We start from the raw sequence: 13,410 nt of genomic DNA on the forward strand, positions 1-13,410 counted from the left end.
TCTGTAAATAAATAACTTCTCCTGAGGAGTTGTCTTCATCTTCTTGATTTGTCTAAAGGATTTGGAAATCTCCCAGCCTGGATTAGAGAGGAGGGGAATAGAATCCTGTATCTGTTTTATCTCAGTCTCTGGGATATACATGTTTAAATAAGAACTATGACCTTCTGTTTAAATTCAACTGTTTCAGTGCCCATGTCATCTTTCTGTTGTCAGAATCAATGTGTGATGTGATGATATAGGAAATGGCAGCAAATACTGTGGTTAAAATATTTCTGTACTTTGCCAGCTTTAACATATAGGCTCTGCAGTAGATCATAAGTGTCATAATCACATATCAAGTATTCTAAAATAGCAGATTATTTTAAGAAATTATACCAGATCATGTATTTGGAGATCAGCAGTTGTCCAGAAAAAAACAAAACCACTTATGGCTGACCCTCCCAAATCTCATATACGAATGTCATATGAATAATGTTCTTTGCATGGATAATCTCAAGAATGACTTCTCTGTTGTATTTTACTGCCGTACTAATGCCAGAATTTATTGTTTAAACTGAGACTATTTTCACAGTGGAGCTGAACAAGTCCCTCACTCTGTATCACAGCATCTGGCTTCTAACATCACTGTGACTTGACGTCCCCCAGAACTGGAGATCTGCAGGGACTCTCAGCAATGCTCCTCCCCAGGGAATATGAGATGAAACCCAGCTGGCTTATACTGCTGTGCACCAACTCCATCACCTCACTGCAGGTGTGCAAGCAAAGCTCACCTCCATGGCAGTATGCAGTGTGACATGCTCAGCATGCAGTGTGACTTCTGTTGGCAATTGGGTTGGTGGGAGTTGGAAAGCACTCAGCACCTGGCAGGGAGTGAGCCATCATCACCTTGAAGTCTTGAAATTTGTAACTCTCCCTGCCTACTCCTCTCTGGGAGATTAACCTAAATTTTTAGAAGTGGAGGGCGTGCAGACAGGAAGATCAATGTGTACAGCAAGTCTGAATGAGCTGCTAGAACTGCCCCCATGCTCTGTCCTCTGCACTCATAGATTCCCATAGTGCTAAAGAATTCTGCAAGTCTGGTGGATGTGGCCAAAAAAGACGAATTGCAGGAAAGGATAATTTTGCCTGTAGTTATGAAAGGCCAGAGTTACTCTTGTTTTTTTGGCTCTGTGGGATGCCACATTGTTTCATACAATATGTTAAAGTTAGAGTGTTTTATTGCATCCCTGTCTCATGCTGCGCTCATTTGTAGGGACAACATGACTTCCATAATATTTATTTTAGAGTCATTTTATTATTCTAATAACGCAGATTTGGGTTGTAATTAAAGCCTGTATGATTTGTTTTAATAGCTTGCAGCTTGGTTCAGCCTATGTCTAGATATTATAAAACTACTTCATTAGACAATGAATTCATTTGTCCCTTTTACTTGTTAAAATGCATGTGTACTTCATCAGGTTTATTCTTTGTGAACTTTAGGAGTGTGGAGTTAAATAATAAAATCACATGCCGACACGTGCCAAATTTGGGACTAAACTGATTATGACTGCTCTTGTGAAGAAACTGAAAATACAGGTAATCACAATTATACTTAATATTAAAATAATAATGCTTTTCATATCTAACCACATCATAGGATTTATTCCACTACTGAGTCATGTGGAGTTGTTAAAATAAATTACTGACCAGGATAAATTTATATGGTATTATGGAGTCCATGCCTTTTACTTAGGCATCCAACAAATGAAGTTCATTCTTTTAAAACTCCACTTTTCAATTCAACTTGATTATTCCTGTCTTCATTGTTCTGTAAGTGGTGTTTCCTATCTTCTGGCCTAATCCTTCCTGAATGTTAGCGTGCTTTATACAAAGGAATCATTCTGCTTTCCTTTTATTAATTTCCAGTATTTTCTAACAGTGAGCTTATGATGTCCACGTGATCTGCTACAAAGATTATTTTCATTTCCAGTTCCTTCAAACTGTTTCTTTTGTAACAGGACCCAAACTCCTGAGGTGTTGAACATTTCTGATGAGGAATCGGGTACTGTGATTGCAAAGTGTACTCCAAAGCAGCTGAGACAATATTTGGTGAGGATTTCATTCCACACACTCTTTTACATTCTTACATAGCAGCATCAATTTTAGCTAACTGCTTTTCTTGTTCTGAAACTTTTTATGTATCAAAATGTCTTATGATAAAATGTAGCTATTACTATCATTTCAAAATCTAACAGTGTAGATATTAAGAAGCTGATTCTTCTAATTGGTTGTGGGTACTGGATCCAACAGTTCTGAATTTTTGGGATAGGTAATTTCAGAATCCAAGTCTGAGACTTACACAGTCAGTACCTTTTTTCTGTGGCCTACACAGCAGCATAAATTCCTGTTCTATATTACAAATCTAATGAAAGGCTTTTGTTTTCCTATTGTAGTAGAGAAATAAATATTTTTAATAGATTTGAACTGGTTTTTTTTTTATTATTTTTAAAGAAAGAATATGATTAGCAAGCAATTTAAACTGTTTTAATTTTCAGTTGTCAAATATTCCACTAAAGTCTTCTGAGAATAACCAGATTATTCTCATAAAACACACATACTTATTCTTCAAGTTATGTTCAAGAGGGCCTTAAATGCTATCCTTGTTTGCCAACACATGTGTGCACTGTTCTTACAAGAGGTGCCAGCTCTGAAGAAGCACCTTAAACAAGGTTTAAAGTTGATGTGTGTTTAAATACTTCCCTGAGTCAGGGCCTGAAGTATTGCTGCTCAGAGATTTTCATTTCTGCTCATCTACAGAGCATTTTTAATAGATTCAGAGTTGGAGGGGGAATAAAAACAAACAAATCCAGAGACTTGTGTGGCTTAACCACTCTGGGGGGCAAAAAAAATGCAACAACAACAACAAAAAACAACAACAAAAAAAAAAAGAACAAAAAAACCTCCCAACAATGGGAAAATAAAGTGCTTTATAGTTGGTGAAAATCAATTTGGAGCCTACCACAGAGGTCTGGCATAAATCCTGACTGGTGCTCCTATGATTCATGAAACATATGAAACTCAGTACCACTGGTGTGATAGAAAGAACTATCTCCTCCTTTACTTATTTTTAAGATAGATTGGAAACCAATTACAAAAAATGCATTATGCCAAGGTTCCCTGTGATGAGAAGCAACTGAATTCAGTAGCATCTGAGGCCTCTCCTATTGCTGTATTCCTAAGGGAGAGTATTTGTTGCAAAACCAACCATCTTGACTCCTCGTGCTTGATTGCCTTACCAGACTCAACTCGAAAAAACTAAATAAAAATAAGCTCGTATTTGTTTAATTGCTGTATTTGTTGAAGCCTGTTTGTGAAGGAAGTGATGCTAATATCACTAATGACCTCCTGGGTGCTGCCCAGTTTGGAAGGTAAATGGTACTTTTGCAACATTTGGTTTTGAGGAAAGATCTTATTCCAAATCCAGCCTTTTCCAATATCTAAGCTTGAGCTTGCATTTCTAATTTGGGCACATCCCAGACCTGAGTATTGTCATCCCTTTGCTGTTTAACAATCAAGAGATGTCATAACAATGTAGCACAGACCTGTGGGGTGTTTTTGTTTTTTTCCTAGACGAAAAAGAGAGAAACAAATATGAGCAAATGGCTATCAGTTTGAGTGGCTATGATGCTAATGAAAATCTGGAACGCCATTGCAAAGTGAAACGTTTGGCAGAAGCAGGAATATTTCTGTGCTGTTTATGAGGTATATAAAAAGGTCAGTGTTACTTTATAGATTTTTAGTCTTAGTAGTATTTTCTTTTTTATGATGTACTTTTTCTTGTTTTCTAACAGCCATGATTTTATTTTATTTTTTGTTCTGGATATGCAACATAGTTTTTTGGTTGTTTTGTTGTTGGATAATACACTGTGGTAATACACTGTTTTTCTAAATTCCAGACACATTTTGCCTGTATTATTAAGAAACCATTGGTCTTGGAATAATAACTGGTAGGGATATTTTAAGGCATTGTCTTGAATTTTCTAAATCTGCAAAAGAGTTAGAACAATAAAAATGCTAACCAATGCTGGATTTCTTTTGTTCTACTAGGCATGTCATCATTTGGCCTATTGGCAAAACTCCATTCATTGTAATGGACCTACATGAATTTCCAAAAGTTGCAGATTTGGACAATGAATTCTTAAATATTTCAGAGTCCTTGTCACGTCCTCTGGCCTTACCAACAGGCATACCGATTACAGGACTATTTTCTTATGTTCCCAACCTGCACTTATAAAGGGAAGAAAGTTACTTTTTAGGCCACTGGACAATTGCATTGACCAATCAGAGCCAGCAATGGATAGTGAAGTAAAACTGTGGTGTTACTAGTAATATACTGAGACCTATACTAAATATAAGTGTCTTGTTCTGCAATTTTAAAAAAATGCTTCAGAGTATTTGTTTGGGTTTGGGATGGTGTTTTGATGAAAGTTTTACATTTTGGACTCTTATTATTTTATCTCCTTAGTGGTTTTCAGGAGGAGGAAATTACATTTCTGAGGTGTCACATTGCCCCACCAGGTGATTAGGTTCTGAAAGGCAACGATAGGTTTAGAAACACACAGTCATGTAGGTGCTTTCTAGTACAGCCAAAGGGCTTCAAAGTGTTGGTGGCTTGCATTCTTTTCTGTTCTGTCTCCTCAAAGAAACCTACTCTCCTTTTCATAGCAACATTTTTCCTAGGTAGAAAACTGAATGTTAAGGAGCACAATTAAAGTCCGTTGATTTAAACTACATCTTATTATTTTAATAGTCAAATGACTGTTCTCCCCCTGTGTGGCCTGCAGTACATAGGTATAACACGGTAATAGCAGCTGTGAAAACAGTCTGCCTTCCCTATGTTTAGATACCTATCTGTGGCTAGGGAGTAACAGAGGAAGTCAAAACTCCAAGAATATAATGAGGGTAGAGAATGTACAGTCAGTGCATTTCTTCCAAATCTTGCTAAGTAAAGCAACTTGAAGACTTGTCCTTCTGTTCTGTCAAATGTACTAATCTGAAGTTTCTCTGATAGATTTTATATGTTTAGTCTTGTGTTTTCAGAGACAGAGCCTCCAGTGCTGTGAGACTGTGGCACAGAACTTAAAAATAAATAAATTGAGCTCTACTGGCTGTTGTGAGAGTAGTTCTTCAACACACAGTTTAAAAAAAAAAAAAAAAAAAAAAAGCAAACAAACAAAAAAACTTATAAATATTAGTTGGTGGATAGGCTAATGTTATACATCTGTCTTGGTAGATGATAGGGGATTTTGTAATCAAGGTACTCAGGTTTTGAAGAAAAATAAAATCTTCACAGTGCTAACACAGATTTCCAAAACTGTTTCCGGACAAAGGCTTTCCTCTTCTTCTTCCCAATTGTATATTTTGGCTTTTTGAGACAAGTGGTCAGTATGGAAAAACTAGACATTTGAAAACAACCTTGACAGCCAGAGGACAGATGTGTTTGTTGTGAGTATTAAATATAAGTCGTCAACACAATATGTGGCCTCACCTTTAGAATGAGCTGTTGTCAATACCTGCCTGGAGATGAATGAACAAATCATTCAGGCTTTTTGACATATATAATCACTTGGGACTCTTACAGCATACTAGCTTTTACTGGTCTGTCCGTTTGGAAGTGGCTACTGCTGCTCTCTAATTTGAGGTCTATTTATTTCTAGAGGAATTTATGCATTATTCTCTTCTACTTTGTTTGCTTTTTGTTTTTTCACTTCATGACATTAAAAGCAGCAGCAAGGCATATGAAACAATCAAAGTAGATAAATGCCACAGTAGGCTTGTGAGCTGTTTCACTGACCCAGTTTTCTTTTGTAAATTGTAAGTAGCCAGGCAAACTATGGAAATCTGATGTGATCTATATTATTTTCTCTGTCTAGATGAAGATGACCTTCAGATTACAGTTAATTTCTGTCCTGGGTGGTAGCATTCCTTTCTTTTTGATCTCAAATTAGGGGCTTGATGTTAGTCAATTTAGTCTTTCTATCCTAATACTTTTCCTTGAGTAATGTTTTGAAAGTCTAATTGGGATGAAGTCCTATTGTAGTGAAGAGTGACCAGTAACCAGAACAGACAAAATAACTCAGAAATTAATTGTTTTGCCACAGGTCAGAAGGAAAACCTGTACAGAAATTACACTTTGTTCAGTGCCATGTACCAGATTCTTCACTGGTGCTTCTCATTTGCCCTGACTTTTTCTACCTCACTGCCTTGCTAATCTTAGGTTTCTTTAATGCTTGAAGATGTTTTATAACTCCTTTACATTTTGAGATGCATTTATTTACTCACTGCCTTGCTAATCTTAGGTTTCTTTAATGCTTGAAGATGTTTTATAACTCCTTTACATTTTGAGATGCATTTATTTACTAAGCAGCTTCTTGATAACTATACTATCCATTAATACTATTTCAAATTGTCACTACAAACTTATGATTTCATTGTTATTACTTAAAGGATTTCTCAGGCTCTGCAAATTCTGAGTTTAATTAAAAAAAAAAAAAAGGCAAAAGACTCAGATTACTGATGAGTTTAACAAAACTGATGAGTTTAACAAAGCAAACAGCTTTGAGATCACAGGAATTTGATTCTTACTTGGTCAAGCTTGTGGTATTTTTTATTTTTTTTTTTGGTGCATCTTCAATGATTCTTAGGTACTGTTTTTCAATATTTATTTCCTACGTCCTTATCACACTGATTTAAGGTGATTATCTGATATCTTGAGAACCTGGTTAGACAAATAATCTGAAGGTATTTCTTTCATTTAGGAAAAAGTAGAGTGGTACAAGGGTAAATAACTGCCTCACATGTATTCTCACATACATGTGAGAATGTATGCATACATTCTCACATACTGGAGAATGTATGCATTCTCCATACATTGCAGAATGATCTGGACAGGTATTTAATACTCTGAGACAGTACTTAAAGGGGAGGACCACATAGAAATGATCTTCCAGCCCCGATACTGGAGAATTTTTGCACTGCTCTGGGGGAAAATACAAGGGCTGGAACAGTTACTGTCCCTGGATCTAAGGATTCCTTTTCAAGATGGTCTGTAGGTTTAGAGTTCTGTACTGTCTGGAGACATTGACTGTATAAATTGAAAACTTTCTACTCCACATAGTAGAAAAAGCTTCCTTAGTTGTTTTAAGTATGAAACTTAAAATTTGCAAGATCTACATACTTTTTCATCTCAGTCTTCCCCAGTATTTATGTTGTTCCTGTCCTTACATGCTACCATGAAAACTGCTATGTTAGCATGATTCTTTCAGCACACGAAGAACATTTTTATTTTCCATGACCATGCTAACTAAGGCCCCGATTTGGTCATTGTGTTCAAGTCTGTATTCCATAATCCCCTTGGTACTCACATTTTAAAAACACAGAAGCTGATTTTAGCAACAGTAATGCCAATGAGAACTGCAAGAGCTCCTCACCTCTGGGAAGCTGGCCCACATCTCTTTTGTTTTGAGCATAGAATGAATCCTAAATGAGAAATCTTTTATATTTTGGAAACTGGGAGGGAGCTGAACCAAATTTCTTCATACTTGGCTAAGATAGAATTACCCTTGATGGAGACCAAGCATGGAAATTTCTAGTCTGAGAGGATTATTTTTGTCAAAGTTATGACAAGCCAGAACATGGAGTTTTGCATAGAAATCCCTTCTCACTTTCTCTAACTGTACTCTTCTGTCACTGTATTTAAAAAAAAAAAAAAAAAAAAAAAAAAAACAGAAAAGGAAAAAAAAGGATTTATAGTTAAACAATTGTTAGTAAGCAAAAAAAACAAAACCAGATCAGCATAATGATGTTTTTGTCAAGCGTAAAAATTTTGGTTTGGCCCAAATATACAGATACAGATTTGGACTTTGTGACACAGGTTGCCAAACATTTGTTTTCATTTAGATCTGAGTATATGTGCGTGTGCAAATTGACAAAGGAAATTTGACTCCTAGGAGAACAGAGGTATGATCCAAATCCCAACTCAAATCCTCTCGTTGACTTTACTGAGAGCTGGATCAGCACCACAGAGAGAATGTTAAGGTGTCTGGAATTAAACTATCAGTTCTTCATTCAACTCACATTGAAATCAATTAAATCATTCTATTAGCTCCAATCATTTTTGAATCCAACTTGAAAACACAAATTTTGTGTAATTAAACATGTGGTGGCTATTCTATTAACTGTATTTTGACACACTAGGAGATCAGAATTTAAGGACAGAGGGATGAAAGCATGTGTTAACTGAATACAAACTAGTAGAAGTTAGAAAAATGCAAAATCAGTTGCTTTTAAAAGGCAGTGGCCTTTGAAATAAATCAGAAGTCTTCACTTTCTGTAAACTGTCTTAAGTATTTAAAGAAGATTGAACTGTGGCAGTCTCTTTGTTGGTTCTGTTTCAGAAAAGCAGCCCTATTCAGACAGCGGTAAAGCAATGTGACTTAATTGTATGCGTAGCTCCTTTCTTAAGGAGGGATGGAATTAAACACATGCTTTAGTGATTTCCTGACCTGGGGCTCTTATTTTCCTTCTGTGAATATTAGTGAAAGTACCTTTTTGTTCATATGAACACTCATGAAAAGCACATTTTGAGCCCCTGGCTCAGATTTGCTTAATCTAATCAAGAAAATGAAAAATCACATGATGTATATTAAGTAACCAGTTGCCCAATTTGTGGGTGACCATTAGATCATTTAAGATAGCAAAAGTTGTAATAACTTGCAGTGTTTTCTTAGAGTGTTCTGTAGGTACTTTTCAATAATATTACAAGTTTTATTTATGCAAGCTCAAAGGGATTCAATATTTGTGTGAAGTGCATGCTTTTGAAAAGCCTTTGAAAACACACAGGAAGGTGCTTTTTATGTTTCTGTGTGTTTGTGTACATTTTCCATATGATAGACAAACTTGTACAAACTTTTAACCAAATATTTCTGGGTCAAATGATCTCATTTATTATTTGTAAACTAAGCTATCTAATCTGGCCCAGGGTTTTGTCTTCATATGGTGTAAATCAAATAAGTTCATCTGTTCTTCAGGCTTATAATTATAGGGAGTTTTCAACTCAATAATTAAATCTCAGCTCTGTTCAAGATAAGACCATTCCAGAGCAGAAACACTACGGAAGAGTGATGTAGGCCTCAGAAATCTGCACTGCAGTATTACTGGCTTGTTTTCCTTTAGAAGGAAGTTCTTAGCTCAGCTTAGTTCAGCTGGCAATTGTTGATGCCAGCCTATCATCCACAATCCAAAAATACACTGAAATAGGAAATAGCCCCAGGAATTATTTGCTGGCCCAAGAATCTCTGGGTATTTGTCACAGTGGATTCTCTTTGTTATTCCAGAAAAGTGGCTGTATATAACCCCCAGTAGCTCTCCAAGGCAGTTCCTACATATATGTTCCCAGTTCCTCCATCCACTTCCTGAATGGATGTGGAAGCTCCTCATTAGCAGTCTTGGTACTGTTAACTCTGATCTCGTGTTTGCCAGGAATCTTCATCCAGATAACTAGGGAAACTGAGGAAAAGCCAATGGTGTGACAGTTTTAATAGGAACATAAGGACATAGAGACATAAAGGCTCACCTTCAATTTCAGCTTATTTTTCCATTTAAAAAATCTTGTCTCTAAAATATCTTAACTGCTCATGCCATCTCCTATCTACGTGTGAACAGAAATACTTCTTTTATTCTCCATTTAGCAGAACTCAGTTCATTCATTGTTTTGGAAAGAGGACCATGTAGTTTGCTTGATGCAGATGGACAGAATTCTTACATAGTTGTTTTTTTGTTGTTGTTGTTAGCTAAACAAAGATGCAACGTTTCAGAATTAACTCAAAAAAGTCACTTGTTGTAACATTATCGTCTGTTTTTCAATAGACCGATGATATCTAATCACTTATTCCCCCACTTCGCTTCAAAAGCTTGCTTTTGAACCATTTTGAGTTTGACATCAGGCTTTGCTGATGCCACAAATTTCATTGAACAAGCATTTAGCCCTTTATTTTTCTTTTTGTAATTGTAATCATTAAGATGGTGGACTTATTTTTTTTTTTTTTCTTTTGCTAGGTTCAGTATGCTAAGTGTAGAATACTCTGTGCAGAAGGAAATACTTTTCCTTGAGGTATGAGGTAAGCACTAGAAATGACCTCTGTTGTTTTACGTGCTTATGAAATAAAACAAAGGTATAACATACTTGTTTACTATTTACTGGAGGAAGCTACATTTTAGGCTTTACCTTCAGTCTTCAGGAGAATTAGTCATCTTGGGGAATATGCTGTTGTTTGTGCTTTGAACTTCTAGTTCCTATTAATAACTAGTTTATGTATGTGAAGGATTCCTTTTTATTTAGTTGAAATATGGATGTGTTAATATAATGTTGTTTTAATTAAGTACTTGGTCTTGGATTTAAGAAGAATGACACAAAAAAGAAAGCTGCAATTCCAGCTTTTCTTCTAACTCTGTCAGTACGTTGCAAGAAGGAATGGAATACCAGGAGCTCAGTCTCAGTGCAGAGAACAGAGGCTCAGATCCTTGCAGGTGTCCAATGTGTAGCTCTCATGGATTTCTCTAAGAGCTTGGTCTATCTTCATTTAAACAAGAAAGCTTTTACAGCTTATCCCTAATGAATGTTTATTTTAAAGATATGGATTTTTTCCTGTTTATCATGCACGATGAAGCTAATTAGAGATCTAGGAAACTGACAGCTACTCAAGATTAGAACACTGTTACAACAAATAAAATGAACAGGATTCATAAGCTTTCTTGTACTGCAGCTGCATGTACATGTAACCAGTTACTGAGATTGACATAAATAGCTGGTATGGCCAAGGTGATGAAAACAGTAAAGATTGATAATAAGTCACAATTCCCTTTTAGAAATAATGTAAATTCTACATAACTTTTGAGCACATCTGTCACCCCAACTAATGAAAGCTGATTTAAGTCATTTGATAGAATGTAGAATCCTTGACAATGACACTACTAGTTTTCTTCCCAAGATAATTATTAACTGACCAAAGTGTTTCTTGGATTTGATGGTCTGCTGAAGATATAAATACTCAAAGGTTTCTGCAAATCATCAATACTTTATTATGCAGCTTCTGCAGTACTCAGCCACTGATGTTGCCAAGATCACTCATATCAAATTATTTACAATACTAATGAAAACAGTACCACAAGAGGCCATGTGGATGGCTCTCCCTGCAATGCGTGACTCTTGATTACTGCTTCCAGAAACCTGAATTCAGTGCAATTCTCTCAACTGTATTCTGGCCTCTTGTGAGCTTAAGTAGCATTTTCAACAGTGAACTTCTGTTCTTCGGCTTATCACTAGCCTTGAACTTATGAAATATGAATTCGATTTCTGAAACCAAATTGGTGAAACTTAATGCATTAACCACCATGTCTCTTTGCTAATTTAAATGTAATTATGGTCTGTTCAGGTACAGCTCTGTCTGTGGGAAGAAAAATGGCATGTACTTGGGATGGCAGTGAGAAACTGAGGATGCTTTTATAGGTAAATGCAATTTTGTTTTCAAGTAGTGAAATTTAAATATCTTTTAAGAAAAACAGCCCTCTCTGACCATGAAGACATGGATAGTGACCCTTCTTTCACTTCAGTGCGCTCTGTTCGTGATTTAGTTTTATGAATTTTTGTCTCATACGGTGATAACTAAGTCTGTGAGCATGAAATAACACCAACCATTAGGATTTTTCCTGCACAGAGAAAAAAAAAAATGTGTATAATGGCATGTCTTGCGTTGTGGTCTGTTACTGATGGTTTCATTGGAATTTTTCATTGGAAAAGTGATGTAGGGAAAATACAAACTCCAGCAAACAGCTTGCCTAATGCTTTTACTGTTAAGCACAGAGAAAACAAATCTTTATCTGGTAAAATGTTTCTGAACTCTCGCAAAGTATGTTTTCTTTGTAATCTTAGGGTCTAGAAAGACCAGATCTTCTAGCCTGGTACTTAACACCACCATCCCAACAAAATAGTCTTTCAGTCAAGGATAGATTTCTTCATGAGCAGTTTGTAATCTGTATCAAAACAAGGATGTATAAAGGAAGCGCTGACAGAAATCTAGAACAGGATCCAGTAAAAATGTTGCATGGCTTCTGGAGTGCACAAACATGCATATGGTCACAGCCCTTGCCCTCAAAACCCCACCACCCAAAAATGTGTTTTAGTGGGATGCATGTGATTTTTTTGTGGTGGCAAAGCCAAGCAAAAGAGAGAATAATTGAATTTGGCCTCTAATGACAGAAATGCAAATGCATCACTCCATGTGTTTTAAAACTTTTGATTGTATAATAAGCGACATGATATTACATTCTGGAGAGTAAGAAACACTTTTCTGACACAGAAGGTTGAGAAGAAAAATAAGATTTTATGAGTTAAGCTTGAGCAAGAGACAGATGGAATGAGAAAAACAGAGTTATTTAATGTTATCAGCACTTGGGGAAAAAAAACCATAGAAATTGTGATATGTCTCCTTGCTGATTTTCTAAGCAAACACAGTCTGTAGCAATTGTGCTTTGTGACAGGAAATTATCTGAAATAATGAACTGGTCATGAACACTAAAACTGATACTCTTCTCATCAGCATCCAAAATTTGGAACCTGCCAAAAAATTCTAATTGCAGTATACTCCATCCAAATTATTTTACTACTTGCCAAAAAGGACTTTGAAATATTTGGCAGAGTCTTCCATCAGGAGAAAATGAAACAAGAGAATGAAATGGAACAGAATAAAGAAAGGAACATCCCCTGGAAAAGCATCAGGTTTGGGGAGGTTGGCCTTTTATAAAGACCTGATAACTGCATAACTCATAATAAGTAAATCTAATCATAACTGATTTACCAGACAGGAACAAAATGCATTCAGACTAAATGCCTCTCAGATACAAGGTGATACTTTTCAGAATGGCTGCCAGAATACTGTGATATTCACAAGGTAAGCTGATATGAAAGATAAAATAAAATATCTTTCTATTCATTTACCTTGACGGACAACTTCAATGCATGAAATAGTGTACAGAAATATCACTGGCTAAACCACTGTAAATTAAGCTATCATGAATAACTCTAAAGTAGAATTTTAAAGTAGTTCCATAAACTTGGTTCCTATCTTCAGATGACAGGGGAAGTATTAAAAGTCTGTTAAAGACATTTGTAGTCTGGGACTAGCATGTAAATAAGTAAATTCTCTATGGAAGTTTTCCTTTTGTTTCTTGTGCATGCACAATAAATTTACAGTTTTATTTTGCCTTCATCTGCCTATTTCTGAAAAGAGAGTAGTACAAACTAAATCCTTAGGATAGGCCTGAAGAAGTATTGCAAGATTTTCATTTCAGTTCTGTGTAGCCTGAACAGAAAGC

The 13,410-nt window shown here is 35.9% G+C and overlaps 1 long non-coding RNA gene across 1 annotated transcript; it reads left to right on the forward strand.

The window, feature by feature from the left end:
• The first annotated feature begins 572 nt into the window (after nucleotides 1–572).
• LOC107313534 lies at nucleotides 573–11,803 on the forward strand. Its single transcript, XR_001555042.2, has 6 exons — nucleotides 573–751; nucleotides 1,480–1,575; nucleotides 1,998–2,088; nucleotides 3,610–3,753; nucleotides 10,096–10,157; nucleotides 11,472–11,803. It is a non-coding gene; the product is annotated as an uncharacterized LOC107313534 (long non-coding RNA).
• Nucleotides 11,804–13,410: the final 1,607 nt, after the last annotated feature.

The sequence above is a fragment of the Coturnix japonica genome, chromosome 4, assembly GCF_001577835.2.
Source record: "Coturnix japonica isolate 7356 chromosome 4, Coturnix japonica 2.1, whole genome shotgun sequence".
Lineage (NCBI taxonomy): Eukaryota > Metazoa > Chordata > Aves > Galliformes > Phasianidae > Coturnix > Coturnix japonica.